Below are 14,754 nucleotides of genomic sequence, written 5' to 3'. Positions count from 1 at the left end.
TTTGGGCCTTTCACTAACAATTGAATGGTATTGTATTATAGAGGAGAGGAAATCGTGCAATACAAACTTCCAAAATGCTTACAGAATTCTTTTACTTTTCCCAGCGGCCAAGTTTGGTGCTGCTACAATGATGCCGGCTGCTGGGATGCCAGATGGATGCAGGTTCAATTTGTGGCACTTACACTTTAAGAGAATGTACCTTGAAAGTATTTCTTGTTATTGTTCTGTTATGGCACTTTATCACACACTGGTGTGAATAAGATAACAGTGTTCCTCTTTCGCCAGGAGTGTTTCTTTAGTTTGTTATTTATTCGTTATATTGGTTATTTATTGGTTAATAAAGTTGATTCATTTTGAAAGAGTTTGTGGACTTATGTTATTCCTATATACGGTAACTGCATGGTGCTGGTGGGCCCCAAGATTGATTTTTTCCTGGTGGGCCCCAGGTACTCCAGTCCGGCGCTGGACCCCACTGATCCTGGGCACTGGTGCAGCACTGCGCCCCCTTCACTGTGTTTTTCACTGGCCACCCGGCTGTTCTGGGAACGGCAAAGTGACGCTTTCCCTGAGATTTTGATTTTTGTTAGATTTCTCTTGCAATACTCAAGCAGTGATGTCGCGAGCTGGATAATAACAAGCTAATATGGTCTTCTTGGGTTTATAGGAAATTGCACAAAAATTCCGTGTCGTTGGCCCTGAAACATTCAGCGTCCTGTTTATGGGATGCATAAAGGATGAAGAGCTGGGCTTCCTACAAGCTCTGCAGGTATGGCTTGCTGCACACATCCTACATCCTATATCCGTACAGTGCACACTTACCTGGGAATTATGTCTCACACTTCCGACATGATGAGAGACGCAAAAACATTGAGGAATCATGGAGCAACTGTTCATTTTACTAATACAGATACTTCTTGCTGCAGTATTTCTGCTGAAGTGACGATGGGGCATGCCGGCTGAGGGTGGGACTCTTGGATTCTCTGATGACTCTGTTGGGCTCGGTGCACATTACGTTTGTGGCCATTGTTGGGCGCATACACATAGAAGGTGTGTGGCCCCCTAGTGGCCACTGTCAGGATGGATGATGAGGCATCCGTCCACTATTGGGACCCATTGTAAAGAAATGTATACCGCATTGCAGAGGTCGCTCTACATTTTTTACAGAAGAGTAAAAATCCTCCTCATAGTATTTTTCAGGAGTATTTTCAGCCAGTCTTTGAATATTAGAGAAGAGGCTGCAACCTGTGCTTTGCTCTACCGCTTCACCATCTTTGACGTATATTTACGTCAAAGGTCGTGTCCCTGCCTTTGATGTGATCTTGCACACCGAGCCCACATATTTCCCTGCACATGATGACTGATTTAATCAACCATCATGTGCCTTTAATAGCTGCTGATGTACTGTTGCTCCGCCTGCTGCTATTAACCAATCACTGACAGCGGGATTTAACGCACGTCGGCTGGAAGCGCGTCATACATCCTGCCACGTGATTGTGGGGCACCGATGGGTTGTCATGACAGCTGGGGGTCTGCTGATGACCTCCCATACATGTCATTATGACCCTCCTATGGGCCGGCGTTCATAGAAGATGGTGATTTCTGCTATAGATTGCAGTGTATGTACAGCACAAGCGATCAGACGATCGCCGCTTCAAGTCTCCTAATTAATCTGATCAGTAAACATTGTAATGGGGAAAAAATCAAAATGCCAGAATGACGTTTTTTTGGCTGCCACAGCATTGCAGTAAAGTGCAACATCAAAGTGGTTGCAGGGAGTATCTATATATATAATCGTCTTATCCCATCTGTCTGTCTGTCTGTCTGTCCAGGAAATCCCGCATTGCTCATTGGTCCGCCAGCGGCCAATCAGCGCCGCGGGATTTCTGAAAAAAGATGGCGGCCGTTAGCAGCTCATCTGCGGGACGGAGCTCAGCGGCGATGCAGCCGGGAGATGACCGGCGCGAGGTGCTCATCTCCCGGCCGGTACCAGCAGAAGGACCCCGACCGCCGGACCCATCTGCGGGACGGAGATGCAGCCGGGAAATGAGCGGCGCGAGGCGCTCATCTCCCGGCCGGTATCAGCGGAAGGACCGCCGGCGCCTCTGACCTCCATGCGGCATGGAGGACAGGGGAGCGGCGCTGCGGGTCGGGATACTTCTCCTGCGAGCGCCCGCTATGTCCCGGGTTCTCGCAGCGGAAGTAGCCGCAGAGGCAGCGCCGGTCCTCACCAAGACGATTCGATGATTGGTCGCGGTCTTCGGACCCGACCAATCACTGATCTTAGCGCAAAAGTTAAACATCGCTGTGCTGATTGGTCGCCGACGCTGCCCGCGACCAATCACCGATTTTTAACACAAATGTCTGGACCTCTGTAACACCATGCGGATACTGTGGGGACATCAGCGGCTAGGGTGTGAAGAGAGGACCGGGGAGCGGCGCTGCGGGTCGGGATACTTCTGCTCCGAGCGCCCGCTCATGTCCACCGGTCCTCACTAATACGATTACGCTCCCTGCTCCTCACCAATACGATTTGCGGATTGGTCGCGTGCGGAGAGCGCGACCAATCAGTGATCTTGGCGCTAAAGTTAAACACCGCTCTGCTGATTGGTCGCGGCCGCTGCCCGCGGCCAATCACCAATTTGGGCGCTACATTTAAATAGCCGCCACGACCAATCACCGATCTTACCGCCACTTTTAAACACTGCTGTGCTAATTGGTCGCGGACACCAGCCGCGACCAATCAGCGAGCTTGGCGCAAAATTTAAACAACGCTCTGCTGATTGGTCGCGGACACCATCCGCGACCAATTAGTGAGATTGGCGCCAAATTTAAACAGCGCTCTGCTGATTGATTGCGGTCGCTGGCCGAGATCAATCAGCAGTATTGGCGCAAAATGTAAACAACGCTCTGCTGATTGGTCGCGGACGCCGGACGCGTCCAATCAGCGAGATTGGCCCCAAATTTAAACAACGCTCTGCTGATTGGTCGCGGACTCCAGCTGCGACCAATCAGCGATTTTGCCGCCAAATTTAAACACCGCTCTGCTGATCGGTCGCTGGCCGAGATCAATCAGCAGTATTGGCGCCAAATTTAAACCTCACTCTGCTGATTGGTCGCAACCACTGGCCGCGACCAATCTGCGTTTTTTGTGCCAAATTTAAACAACGCTCTGCTGATTGGTCGCGGTAGCCGGCCGCGACCCATCAGCATTATTGGCGCCAAATTTAAACCCCGCTCTGCTGATTGGTCGCGGCCGCAAGCCTCGAACAATCAGCGAAATTGGCGGCAAATTTAAACAACGCTCTGCTGAATGGTTGAGGCCGCCGACCGCGACCAATCATCGATTTTGGCGCCCAATTTAAACAACGCTCTGCTGATTGGTCGCGGCCGTCAGCCGCGATTAATCAGCGATTTTGGCGCCAAATTTAAACCCCGCTCTGCATCTTTCTGCTGTTTGGTCGCGGAAGCCGGCCGCGACCAATCAGCAGTATTCTCGCCAAATTTAAACACCTCTATGCTGATTGGTCGCGGTCGCGACTAATCAACGATTTTGGTGTCAAATTTAAACACGCTCTCCAGTCCTCACTAACATGGCTTGCTGATTGGTCACGGCCGCCGCCCGCGACCGATCAGCGATTTTGGCGCAAAATTCAAACACCGCTCTGCTGATTGGTCGCGGCCGCCATCCGCGACCAATCAGCGAGATTGGCGCCAAATTTAAACAACGCTCTGCTGATTGGTCGAGACCGGCGACCGCGACCAATCAACGATTTTGGCGCCATATTTAAGCAACGCTCTGCTGATTGGTCGAGGACGCCGGCCGAGATCAATCAGCAGAGCGTTGCTTAAATTTGGCGCCAAAATCGTTGATTGGTCGAGGCCGCCGGTCGAGATCAATCAGCAGTATTGGCGCAAAATTTAAACACCGCTTTGCTGATTGGTCGAGGCCGGCAACCGTGACCAATCAGCGATTTTGGTGCAAAATTTAAACACCGCTCTGCTGACTGCGCCCGGTCGGCCGCATACCTATTCTAGAATACCCCATGCATTAGAATCGGGCCACCATCTATTATATGGATATGTAGCTCACAAACTCCTAAATATATGATGTTTTCATTTACAATGTATCTAATTTATACATGTATATAGAGAGTACTGAGCATGGATTTGTAAGGTTTCATAACTTCCATGCTAGACAAAATTCTATAAAATAAATCATTTGACAATTCTTTCATGGCCGGAGGTGATAATAAACTGATATAACAGTGTACACTAGTAATTAGAATTCCCTGGGCTCGGGTGTAAGAGGCAATATTCCTGATGATCAGGGTCCCGTGTAGGGACGGTCACTGCTGTATACCATCTAGTACAGAGGTACAGAAGCTGGCGGCGCTCCCATAACCTCCGGGCTGCTGTATTCTATCAAACATCTCCATGTTATTCTGTATACAGTTATATTCTTCTTTCCATCACAATGCGGTGGGATATCACTACAATATGCCAACATGGTGTGATTAGTGGAGGGCGGCTGTCAGTATCCCCCGACTTTAGAATTAGATTGAATAATCCTTCAAAGGGGGTGTACAAAGTTTAAAAGATATCTCCTATCCATAGGATAACTTCCCGATGGATGGGGTCTGACTGCTGGGAGCCTCACCAATCCTGAAAACTGGAGATTTGAAAAGTCCTTTGTGACTGATGTGATGGTCGATCAGTGCTGCACCATACATTCTCTATGGGACGACTGAAGCTCTGTGCTTGGCTGGTCTTCAGCACTCCCATTAAGAATGAACGGAGCAGTGAGTATACTCAACCACCACTCCATTTGCGGCACCCTGCTACAACAGGTACCACAGGACCCAGGGTGCATGGATGGACTTCTCCACAAGAGGCCCTCACTACATACAAACACCTCCACCCTTCCACCTCATACCACCAGAGGGAGCCCGTTAGGGATATATATATATGGAGGGTGGAGCCAGGCAGTTCAGTCAGAGTTAGTAGTCAGACTGAGAGAGTCTGAGAGCGTGCTGACGCTGAGAGCAGCGAAGACGCGGCGCGTCTGCTGCTGGGTTCTGAGGGCCACGAGTGTGGCCGACGGTAAAGAGGAGAGATGAGAGGAGTTGAGGGGGCAGAGGAGCATCACAAGGCTCACCCCAAAGATACAAACCGGACACCGGGTCCGCGCCTACAGGGTCCTTTATACCCAGTAGGGACCACCGGCATTCCAGGAGGACTACAAGTCCCTGGCAGACCTGAAGCTAGACCCATTACAGGACCAGGAACCATGATGGCCCCGACGACCAGGGATAGTGGTTGCCAGCAGAAGGTCCTACTACTGAGCGACAGGTGAAGGAACAGCACGACACATAAGCTAGGCCCAGTTGCAGGCTGGCCAGGAGCATACAGAGAGGCAGACACGGACCAGGAGGCCTTATACCCGCTCACTGGGGAGAAGTCCTGAAGTGCACCCATCCTACTGAGTACCCTGGAGCGTACCTGACATCCGCACCAGTAAAGGTATTGAAGCGAATCCCCTGTCTCTGTCAGTGACTCCTGCTGCGCCATCCCGCCTGCACTACAAGTCCCAGCATCACCACCCACCAAACTCCACACTGCCCCGGGGGCCCACTGCACCTGTGGGGAGCAGAAACACCTCAGCTGCCATCCCATCACCCCCCCGGAGGTCTGAAGCAGCGCTGGTAATCATTACCAAGTACCACAGGTGGCGTCACAAACTGTTTATTTATTTTATCCAAGTTTCAATCCCCTTTTTCAAGAGTGACCCCAGTGTACGGGCCCAGGAGCCGACCACCGCGACATCCCCAAAACCAGGCAAAGGCCCGGGTACTGAGTCGTCCCCATCCCCTGGGCGCGTCGTACTCATCGTCTGTGGGACTGCCAGAACTAGTGGAGCGCTGCTCTTGGCTATTTTTGGGCAGTCCTATAGACAGTGAATGGAGGGGAGGCTGAGCATGCTGCCTGTTCTTGGGTTTGCTAGGGGTTCCAGCAGTCAGACCCTCAGTGATCAGTAAGTTATCCCCTAACCTTTGGATAAGAGATGATTTTCTATTTTGACAATAACCCTTTAATTGCATCCATGTGGTTATTTTCCCCCTATCCTGTCCACCTTTATTATGTCCGTTATTCCCTCTGGTGGTCAGTGCAGCCATGTAGTGTATGTCTGTACTACTCAGGCTCTGGGGGCCGGAGCGTGCAGCTACAGAGCAACCTGCTCCACATCACTGCCAGGAGGGGAGATTTATTGCTGTGTAGTTAGTCCAGGTGGTGCCGACAAGTAGAGGGAACAAGTTCTGGCAATCCTGCCAAAGGAACACAGTTATTCCTGCACCGGACCTGCATCTCCGGTGTGCGGCGGCCGGGAAGGTGCCCGCTCTCCTCAGGGAAGATGCTGACGGCCCGCAGGCACATACCCGTCCTTGTGCCAATGCCCAGGAGATAAAGCAGGACATTTATCTAAGTAGAGATGTGGCGTCTCCCACCCGCCTGTCATATTTGTAGATGACGCGTGGCGGAGGGCAGAAGCCGGGGCAGGACTCCTGTCCGGCTGCAGAAGTCTCATGTGTAGTGATACTCATGTGACTTTTCTAAAAGCATAAATCGGCCCGCAGAGGTGTCAGCGACGCTGGCTCAGACGTTACTGTGAGCGGAATAACAAGGCTTTGGTAACAGTTTCACCTCTTTATATTGTATTAGCTCCTTTACTTAGTCCTAGTTCAGACTGGTCTAAGAGATCGCCTGCTGATTCCTTTCTTGCGATTCTGATAGGAGATTTCTGTTAGAAGTTTGGCGCAAGGCTAGTGATTAGACTGGCTAGTGATTAGACTGGCTAGTGATTAGACTGGCCAGTGATTAGACTGGCCAGTGATTAGACTGGCCAGCGATTAGACTGGCTAGCGATTAGACTGGCTAGCGATTAGTCTGGCTAGTGATTAGTCTGGCTAGTGATTAGACTGGCTAGTGATTAGACTGGCTAGTGATTAGACTGGCTAGTGATTAGACTGGCTGGTGATTAGACTGGCTGGTGATTAGACTGACTAGTGGTTAGACTGGCCGGTGATTAGACTGGCTAGTAGATAAGGATTTTGTGCCAGATTTTTAGTAACAAAGGGAATACAGCGGTCGGCCACTTTAGGTGGACTGTTACAGTAGGCTGCATGCTGATAAGTTATTTTTTGACGTTTTGCATGATTTTCGCTGTCTTCGGTTGGCATATCCCCCCCCTTCCCAACGGCACTTCCATCTGCAACCTGTAACGGCCAGTCGGAATACCCGTGCTGGCATCGGGGTCTTATTGCATGGGTAGGCGCTGTGGCATTGGGGTCTTATTACACGGGTAGGCGCGCTGGCATCTGGGTCTTATTACAGGGGTAGGCGTGCTGGCATCAGGGTCTTATTACATGGGTAGGCGCACTGGCATCGGGGTCTTATTATACTGGTAGGCGCACTGGCATCGGGGTCTTATTACACGGGTAGGCGCGCTGGCATCGGGGTCTTATTACACGGGTAGGCGCGCTGGCATCGGGTCTTATTACACGAGTAGGCGCGCTGGTATCGGGGTCTTATTACACGGGTAGGCGCGCTGGTATCGGGGTCTTATTACACCGGTAGGCGCGCTGGCATCGGGGTCTTATTACACGGGTAGGCGTGCTGGCATCGGGGTCTTATTACACGGGTAAGCGCGCTGTTCGGAGACAATGGGAAAACCAGTGGGCAAGGCTTCACAGATACAGAAAATAGCACAGAATTTACTAGTAGGAGTTGCCTATTTATTATGTAGACACACGTTTGGAAATGATATAAGTAGATGGCCCAAGCCCTCCACAAAACTTTTCATCCTGAAGGGCACCGGCTTTACCAATGTGACCCTCTGACATATGGGAGCATCATTATAATAGGATACTGCCATTACATGCCAGCTAGTCCGTGTCCAGTTACTGCTTTCTCTGTGACGGGGTGTACATATTTGCGTGAATGTAATGTGGATAATGACTGTATACGCCATCTTGTGCTTCAGGTCTGGAGGCAGATGCGGCACATGGGGGTAAAGCCGCATGTAATCACCTATAACCTGCTTCTTTGTGCCCCCCGAGACTGTGGGATTGGAGACACCGCTGACGCTCTACATTTACTCACGCACTCTAAGGAACTGGCAGCCCTGACTTTAAGTGCAGGCAAAGAGAAGCAAGACAGGAAAAGCCAGCAAGTGAAGAAAGGAAAGGATAGTCCTGGAGAGGTGGGCAGCCCATGCTCCTGGGCCATTCCTCAATTCCAAGTGGCAACTATGGCACAGCTGAGGACTTGGCAGGCTCACAGGCACTGGCCGTGGTGAGTACGGCTGACCATTTTCCCAGCATGCCCTCTTTTGATGCCAGTAATGTGCCAAACCTCCTGGACCTGTCTGTAAATACGGGAAAAATTGTGTCACTTGTAAATGTCAATACCCCATCTGACCGATTGGCAGTGATTGGCGACTTAGGGGGCGTTCTTCAGAAGATGAAAGAAGACAACGTCTGTCCTACAATAAAGACCTTCACCCTCCTAGCGGCAGTCATGAGAGCAGAAGTGGGGTCAGAATCTGCCGTCCGGGCCACTATGGACGCCTACGGAGTACAGCCAGATCTCACCTTTTTTAACACTTTGGTGTTGAAGAGGAGTAAAACTCTGAAGCTGCAGTCGGCTTTGGTAAGGGAATGGTTTTTATTTTATCATTTAAATGTTAAAAAGCCATCATAAAATAATTAACACGGCTTGTGAGAAGATCCACGCTATCTGACAGTAAAGAGGCTGAGGTACAGTAGGTGAATGATGTTACCGCATTGTGGGATTATATTTGCTTCATGAAATCATTTGTAAAGCGTGTGACAGATCTGCCTGACTTTTTATATATATTTTTTTCTTAAAAGTGAATACCTTTTTTTTTTTTACTATGGCTTTATAACGATCCAAAGCAAATGGTTCTGTGTGACCCACTACTACTCAGATAGCGTTAGCCCTCCCTGGGAAAGGTGTACTTGGACGATGGGCCGGTGGAAGAGGGGGATGCAGTCCCGGCCTTGACCCGGTCTGTGCCCAGGGCGCACACATTAAAAATATGGGCTAGCAGATGAGTGGTTATTTGTCGACTACGCCACCTGTGGTTCCCGGTGATTACCACCAGCGCTTGGGCACTGAATGCCCGCCTGCTTCATCCCAGCATAGGATTTTGTGCTCAGGGAGGTGATTGATCGTAGCGCTATTATGTGCAGGAGGGATACTTACAGCATGAAAGGGTTTTGTATTTATTTATACCCTGAATAGTACTTTTTGTGGTATGTGAGTATATAGTATTTGTTAGCTCAGATATTCTATATGGGCTTCATTTATGTTTGGGACTCTTTGTATTTTTCAATATATACTCTGCTGTAGTAGGCACATATTTCCCTCTTCATCTTTCTGGACTATAGTACACCTCCTTGTATACTAATGTCAGGCAGTCATAACTAATTTGCATGTGTACGATATTGATCACCAGGGATAATACTGGCACTTGTATTATGGTACTGCTTGTTCTGTTGTAACTAGGGATGTTTTTTTGGAGCAGGTGGGCTTCAAATTAGTGGGTAACCCCACTATATTGATTTTACTTGTGTTTTAGCAATTTGTTTTTTTTTACGTTGTTTGTATGTATTTATATTTGTAATGAATAAAATTTATTGTCACTTATTATAACGTTTGATAATTTATTGAAGTATTGCTGGGTGATCACTGCTTCATAGCACACCTCTTTTCCCTTTTTTCACGTACCACCAGCGCTGCGTCAGTCCTCTGAGGCGGGTGTCGTGGCAGCTCAGCTGGTACTACTCCCCACAGGCGGAGCAGGGCCTCAGGGCAGAGAGAGAGGAAAGTCTGGAGGTTGGTGGTGTGTGTGCGGTGCCGCGCAGGAAAGGATAACGGAGGCAAGGGGTGAAGTCTTCCAAGCTTTACTCACGTTGTTTCAGTAGTAAGCACAAAGCTTCTCCTTGCTCCTCACGGCGCGCTGCGACCACCAGGAAGGGGTTCAGCACACTCCGGGTAGTTTAGGTGCACTTAACAAGACCCCTGGACCAGAATGTTCCTCTCCTTGGTGAGTTCTCCCATTAAGTCTCCTCCTGACTGTGTGTGTGGTATGAACTTGGTGAAACGCCGGTTCCCGCTGCATCAGCGCAGTTTAAGGGATACGGGTGGCGTACTCCGCTCCGTCCATATCCCCCTTAGGGATCCAGAAGGCCTCTGGGCTTTTCCGACTGAGACGTGAAGTAACAGAGTCAGATATCGGGGGCCGGTACCCCTCTTGCAGCAGGAATCCCTCTGACTAGGCCAGAGTAAGAAATACAGGTGGTGTATGCTGCTCCGTCCGTATCCCCTGGGATCCTTTTGCCTGTGGAGCTTTACTCCTCCGCTCCCCTCCAGGCCTTCTTAGGTAGGGACCTTGACCAGGTAGAGACAGCGGTTAACTCTAACCCACTCCTCACCTCAAGCCCAGAGTACGAGGACCGTGTATCTTCAACAAGCTGCAGGTTCCAGCAGAAAGCCACTATCAGCGATGAAGATCACAATCAAAGACCTTGAACCTAAGATGGCCGTGTATTAAATATGTATCAGTAAGTGTAACCTAAAAGTGTGTCCTCCACCCTCACCCACTACATGGTTCCCCCTATCTTTGGTCTCCCCCCCCATCTCCTCTATCCTGGCTGGGGCAGCACCCTGGTGCATATAAGCCCCCCACAGGACAGGAGTGGTGTAGTGTTGAGTGCTGAGGCTGGGTCCCGTGTGGTGCTCCATCCTTACCTCGGAGAGGAGATACCACACCTCGATCTGAGGTGCAGTACCCCTGTGGCGACTGAACCCTCAGGGACGCCACAGTTCCAACCGATTCATATAGAAACTACACTTTTTTATATCGGCCTAATTGTTTCTAAGCATGGCTTTGAAAGAAGGGGCATTGCTTTGAAAGAAGGGGCATGGTTTTGAAAGAAGGGACATTGCTTTGAAAGATGGGCATGGCTTTGACAGAAGGGGCATGGCTTTGACAGAAGGGGCATGGCTTTGACAGAAGGGGCATGGCTTTAAATACCACAGCATGCACTAAATTGTTTGAAAATTGGGGGGCAAAAAAAGTGATGCAAGGCAAGCCAGCAAAAGAGTCTAAAGTATGACACATTTTCTCATTTACATGTCCATATTTAACCACGTACATGGAAAAAATGGCCCTGGTGTCAGCAGTGTTTGTTCCGTGTGTCATCAGTGTTCGGTCTGTGGGTCCGTTTTTCCCATCAATGTTTGACGGATGGATAAATAAATCCTTGAATTACAGAGCTTCTCCTATTCTTTGCCATCCGGGTGCTGAATGTTTTTGCACAGACCCATAGACTTGTATCGGCTCTTTTCATCTGTGATATCGGAAAAAGACAGACAGACGGACATGTGAATAGCACCATAGATTATACTGGGTATGTGATGTATCCATGAAAAAAAGGGATAAACCTCCACGTGCAACATGATGTGTGAATGAGGCCTTTTGCTTTTTCTGGCCGCACCATCAAGAAAGATTTCCTCCATTTGTGTTTTTGGTCTGTGTGATGTCCATGTCACCCAGTGTAATATTCCACATGAATGGATTGACCACCAGACTGTGGGGGAATAATGGCTACAGGCGCTTATCTCATCCATCCGTTTTTTAAATGAGATATAACCGTAGATTTCAAAGGCTGCACAACAATCAGACACAATCCGTGTGGCAGGTATGTTTTACCGGACGCACTGCATAGATTACATAGGAAAGTGTGTCTGGCCTTCTATTAGTTTTTTTTTTAGTTATGGATGACAAATGGACGCTGTACGGATCAAAAATGGCCTTTTTTTCCCCTGAACACAAAGCATTGTGCTTGTGTGAATTTGCGCTTCGGCAGGGAATTGGGCACTGAGCCTATATGAAGGCGTTTTGTGCGCTGCCGCCAAAATGCAACATTCAGTTGGACGCAGCAATATTTTATGTGTGAATACTGTTTAATACAGATTTTAGCATTTCCCTTTTTCTGAAAATGCGTCGGGCCTCATGCAGAAACAAACTTTTTGTCGAAACGGACAGTGATACCCATAACAACCAATCAGAGCTCTTCTTTTATTGCCCTGGTAAAATGAAACGTGGCATCTGGTTGGCTGTCATGGAGAACACTGACACATTCTGAAACTTAGTGCAGATTCTTCCACACTTCATGCCACACGTACAGTGTAAAAACTGATCGTCTGAATGGTTTCTTTACAGCAGCTGTTGCCTATGATGGCACAGAGAGGCATTGCACCAAACATCCATACCTTTTGCAATCTCGCTAGGGCATGCCTTAAAGAAAAAGATGGTTTACAGCTCCTGGAAGACATGGCGGTAATGACATTGCTGGTTTACATAGTTTATTTAGTGTCTTTTTTTTTTTTTTTTACTCCTACTTGATAAAGTCTAGAAAATAATGTCATTTTTAAACTGATTTGCCTTTTTATAGAAAACAAGTGACAAGGATCTTTTTGCATATCTGATCGGTAACTTGTTTTACAGATTTGTGGATTCCATCCAAATATCAATGTATACAGCACATTGATTAATGCGGCCATAAAGAGGTTAGATGACGTCTACTTGACCAATATTCTGCGGGACATGAGGAACAGAAACGTGGCTCCTAATGAAGTGGTGGTCCGTCAGCTGGAGTTTGCAGCACAGTACCCACTAAACTTTGATAAAGTGAGTATACGATCTGATAAAACCAATAATGGAGGCTGGTGAAGAGGAGGGAATTCGCCTCCATGTGGGTAAAAATGTGTTGTTTTTTATCAAAATGGAAAATTGTATTCGGTAAAAATACTCCACACCACACACCATCAACCAAGAAGTCCAATAACTAGTAATAGATTAGAAACAAGCGTTTGAAGACTTTTCCTGTTGTGAACATGATCCTTTAAGTTAAAGGGAACCTGTCACATTGGATAACGCTATTAACCTGCTGATGTAGGGTTAATCTGCAGGGTAATACCATTAGGAAGTGCTTGGCCACTATACTGAATGTGTAGCACATGGGAGTAAATTAACTTTATTCCTCCCGTGAGCCACTGACAGGTGGCTCTGCACTGATGTACTGTAGAGCTAGCTGTCAGTCAAAGGGCTGGGGCGTGCTTACAACCATTGCTTACTGTGTACAGATTGGTGACACTGTCTGAGCACTAACTCTCAACTCTAGCTAGATTCTAACTACTGACTGAGCTGCCTGGCTCCACCTTCCCTTTATATATCCCTATCTGGGCTCCCTCTGCTGGTAAGAGGTGGAAGGTGGAGGTGTTTGGATGTAGTGAGAGCCTCTTGTGGAGAAATCCAATCATGCACCCTTCTAGGTTCTGTAGCACCAAGCGCAGCAGGGCGCCACATATACAGTTATAGGTTAAGCAGTGAGTCTAATGGCTGGCCATATTTAGGAAAAACCCCACTAAGAAATTAAAGACACATACAGCAGGGCCACAGTAATGACAAATTCCCATTAGAAAGGAGAGAGTCTCCCATAGTGTTGGCCTATGTAGTGAATGCAAGGGCTGCCAAAAATTTGGAGGCACTTCTATGCCCCTTGGAAGAGACGTGGAGGAGGACCTCATAAAAAATGTTCCCATGAGAAAGGAGCGGGCCTCCTATACTTGTAATGCCCATGCACTAAGTGTATGGGCTGACAAACATTCTCCCCTGGGGGGTATACATGTACATACTGTATAAAACATTTTTTTTACGGGCATCATAAACACTCCTTCAAAAAAATTCTGTGGGTGTTGCATCACGGACCACGGTCACCCTGGTGATATGGTGGTGGAAGATGAGGAGAAGGAGGAGGACAAGAGCAAATAGTCAAAATCAGGAAGTGTATACCCATGTGTGGGTGTGAAAAGGTGCATGGGAATACACCTCCCAAGAAAAGACACTGGATTTGAGTTTATGTTACGCTGCTATTATTCGGTGGTGTTGAGAAGTCTGGCCCAATCTAGCACTTGTTCATTTTTATAAGAGTCAGCCTGTCAGCATTTTCAGTTGACAGGCGGATGCGCTTATCAGTTATAATTCCACCAGCGGCACTAAAAACCGGCTCTGATAAAACGCTGGCGGCAGGGCAGACCAGGACCTCCAAGGCATAGAGACCCAATTCATTCCACATATCCAGCTTGGATACCCAATAATTATAAGGCACAGCGGAATCACAGAGGATGTTGGTACGTTCGGCAAGGTACTCCCTCAGCATCTTCCCAAACTTTGAACTCCTTGTGAGAGTACCCCGCGCCTCAGGCCCTCTGCGATGGGAGAGTCTGAGAAAACTCTCCCAGAACTTTGACAGTGTTCCCCTGCCTCTGCTGGATTGAAGTTGCGTCTCTCTCGCTTGTACTCCTTGGTTGTCCAATGAAGTGTGCCCTCTGCTGCCAGCGTTTTCAGATGGGAATTTTTTTAATAGTGCCGCAACACAGGCCTTCTGGTACAGGCCCATTTTTGCAGGCCTGTCCACCTCAGGAATAAGAGATATAAAGTTCTCCTTGTTGTGTGGGTCTAGAAGTGTCACCAACCATTAATGACTGTCACCCAAAATTTTGAGAATGCAAGGGTCATGGGAAAGGCAGCGTAACATAAACTCAGCCATGCGTGCCAGACTACTAACAGGCAAGACTTCCGTGTCCTCACAAAGAGGATGACTGACC

At 48.5% G+C, this 14,754-nt stretch overlaps 1 pseudogene; it reads left to right on the top strand.

The window, feature by feature from the left end:
* LOC141258605 (pentatricopeptide repeat-containing protein 1, mitochondrial-like) overlaps positions 1 to 12,817 on the top strand; it is a 41,007-nt pseudogene extending 28,190 nt beyond the window's left edge.
* Positions 12,818 to 14,754: the final 1,937 nt, after the last annotated feature.

This window comes from Phyllobates terribilis, unplaced genomic scaffold (genome assembly GCF_046119375.1).
Source record: "Phyllobates terribilis strain yellow unplaced genomic scaffold, ASM4611937v1 Scaffold_3__8_contigs__length_932513732, whole genome shotgun sequence".
Lineage (NCBI taxonomy): Eukaryota > Metazoa > Chordata > Amphibia > Anura > Dendrobatidae > Phyllobates > Phyllobates terribilis.
This window is presented reverse-complemented; position numbering and strand designations above follow the sequence as displayed.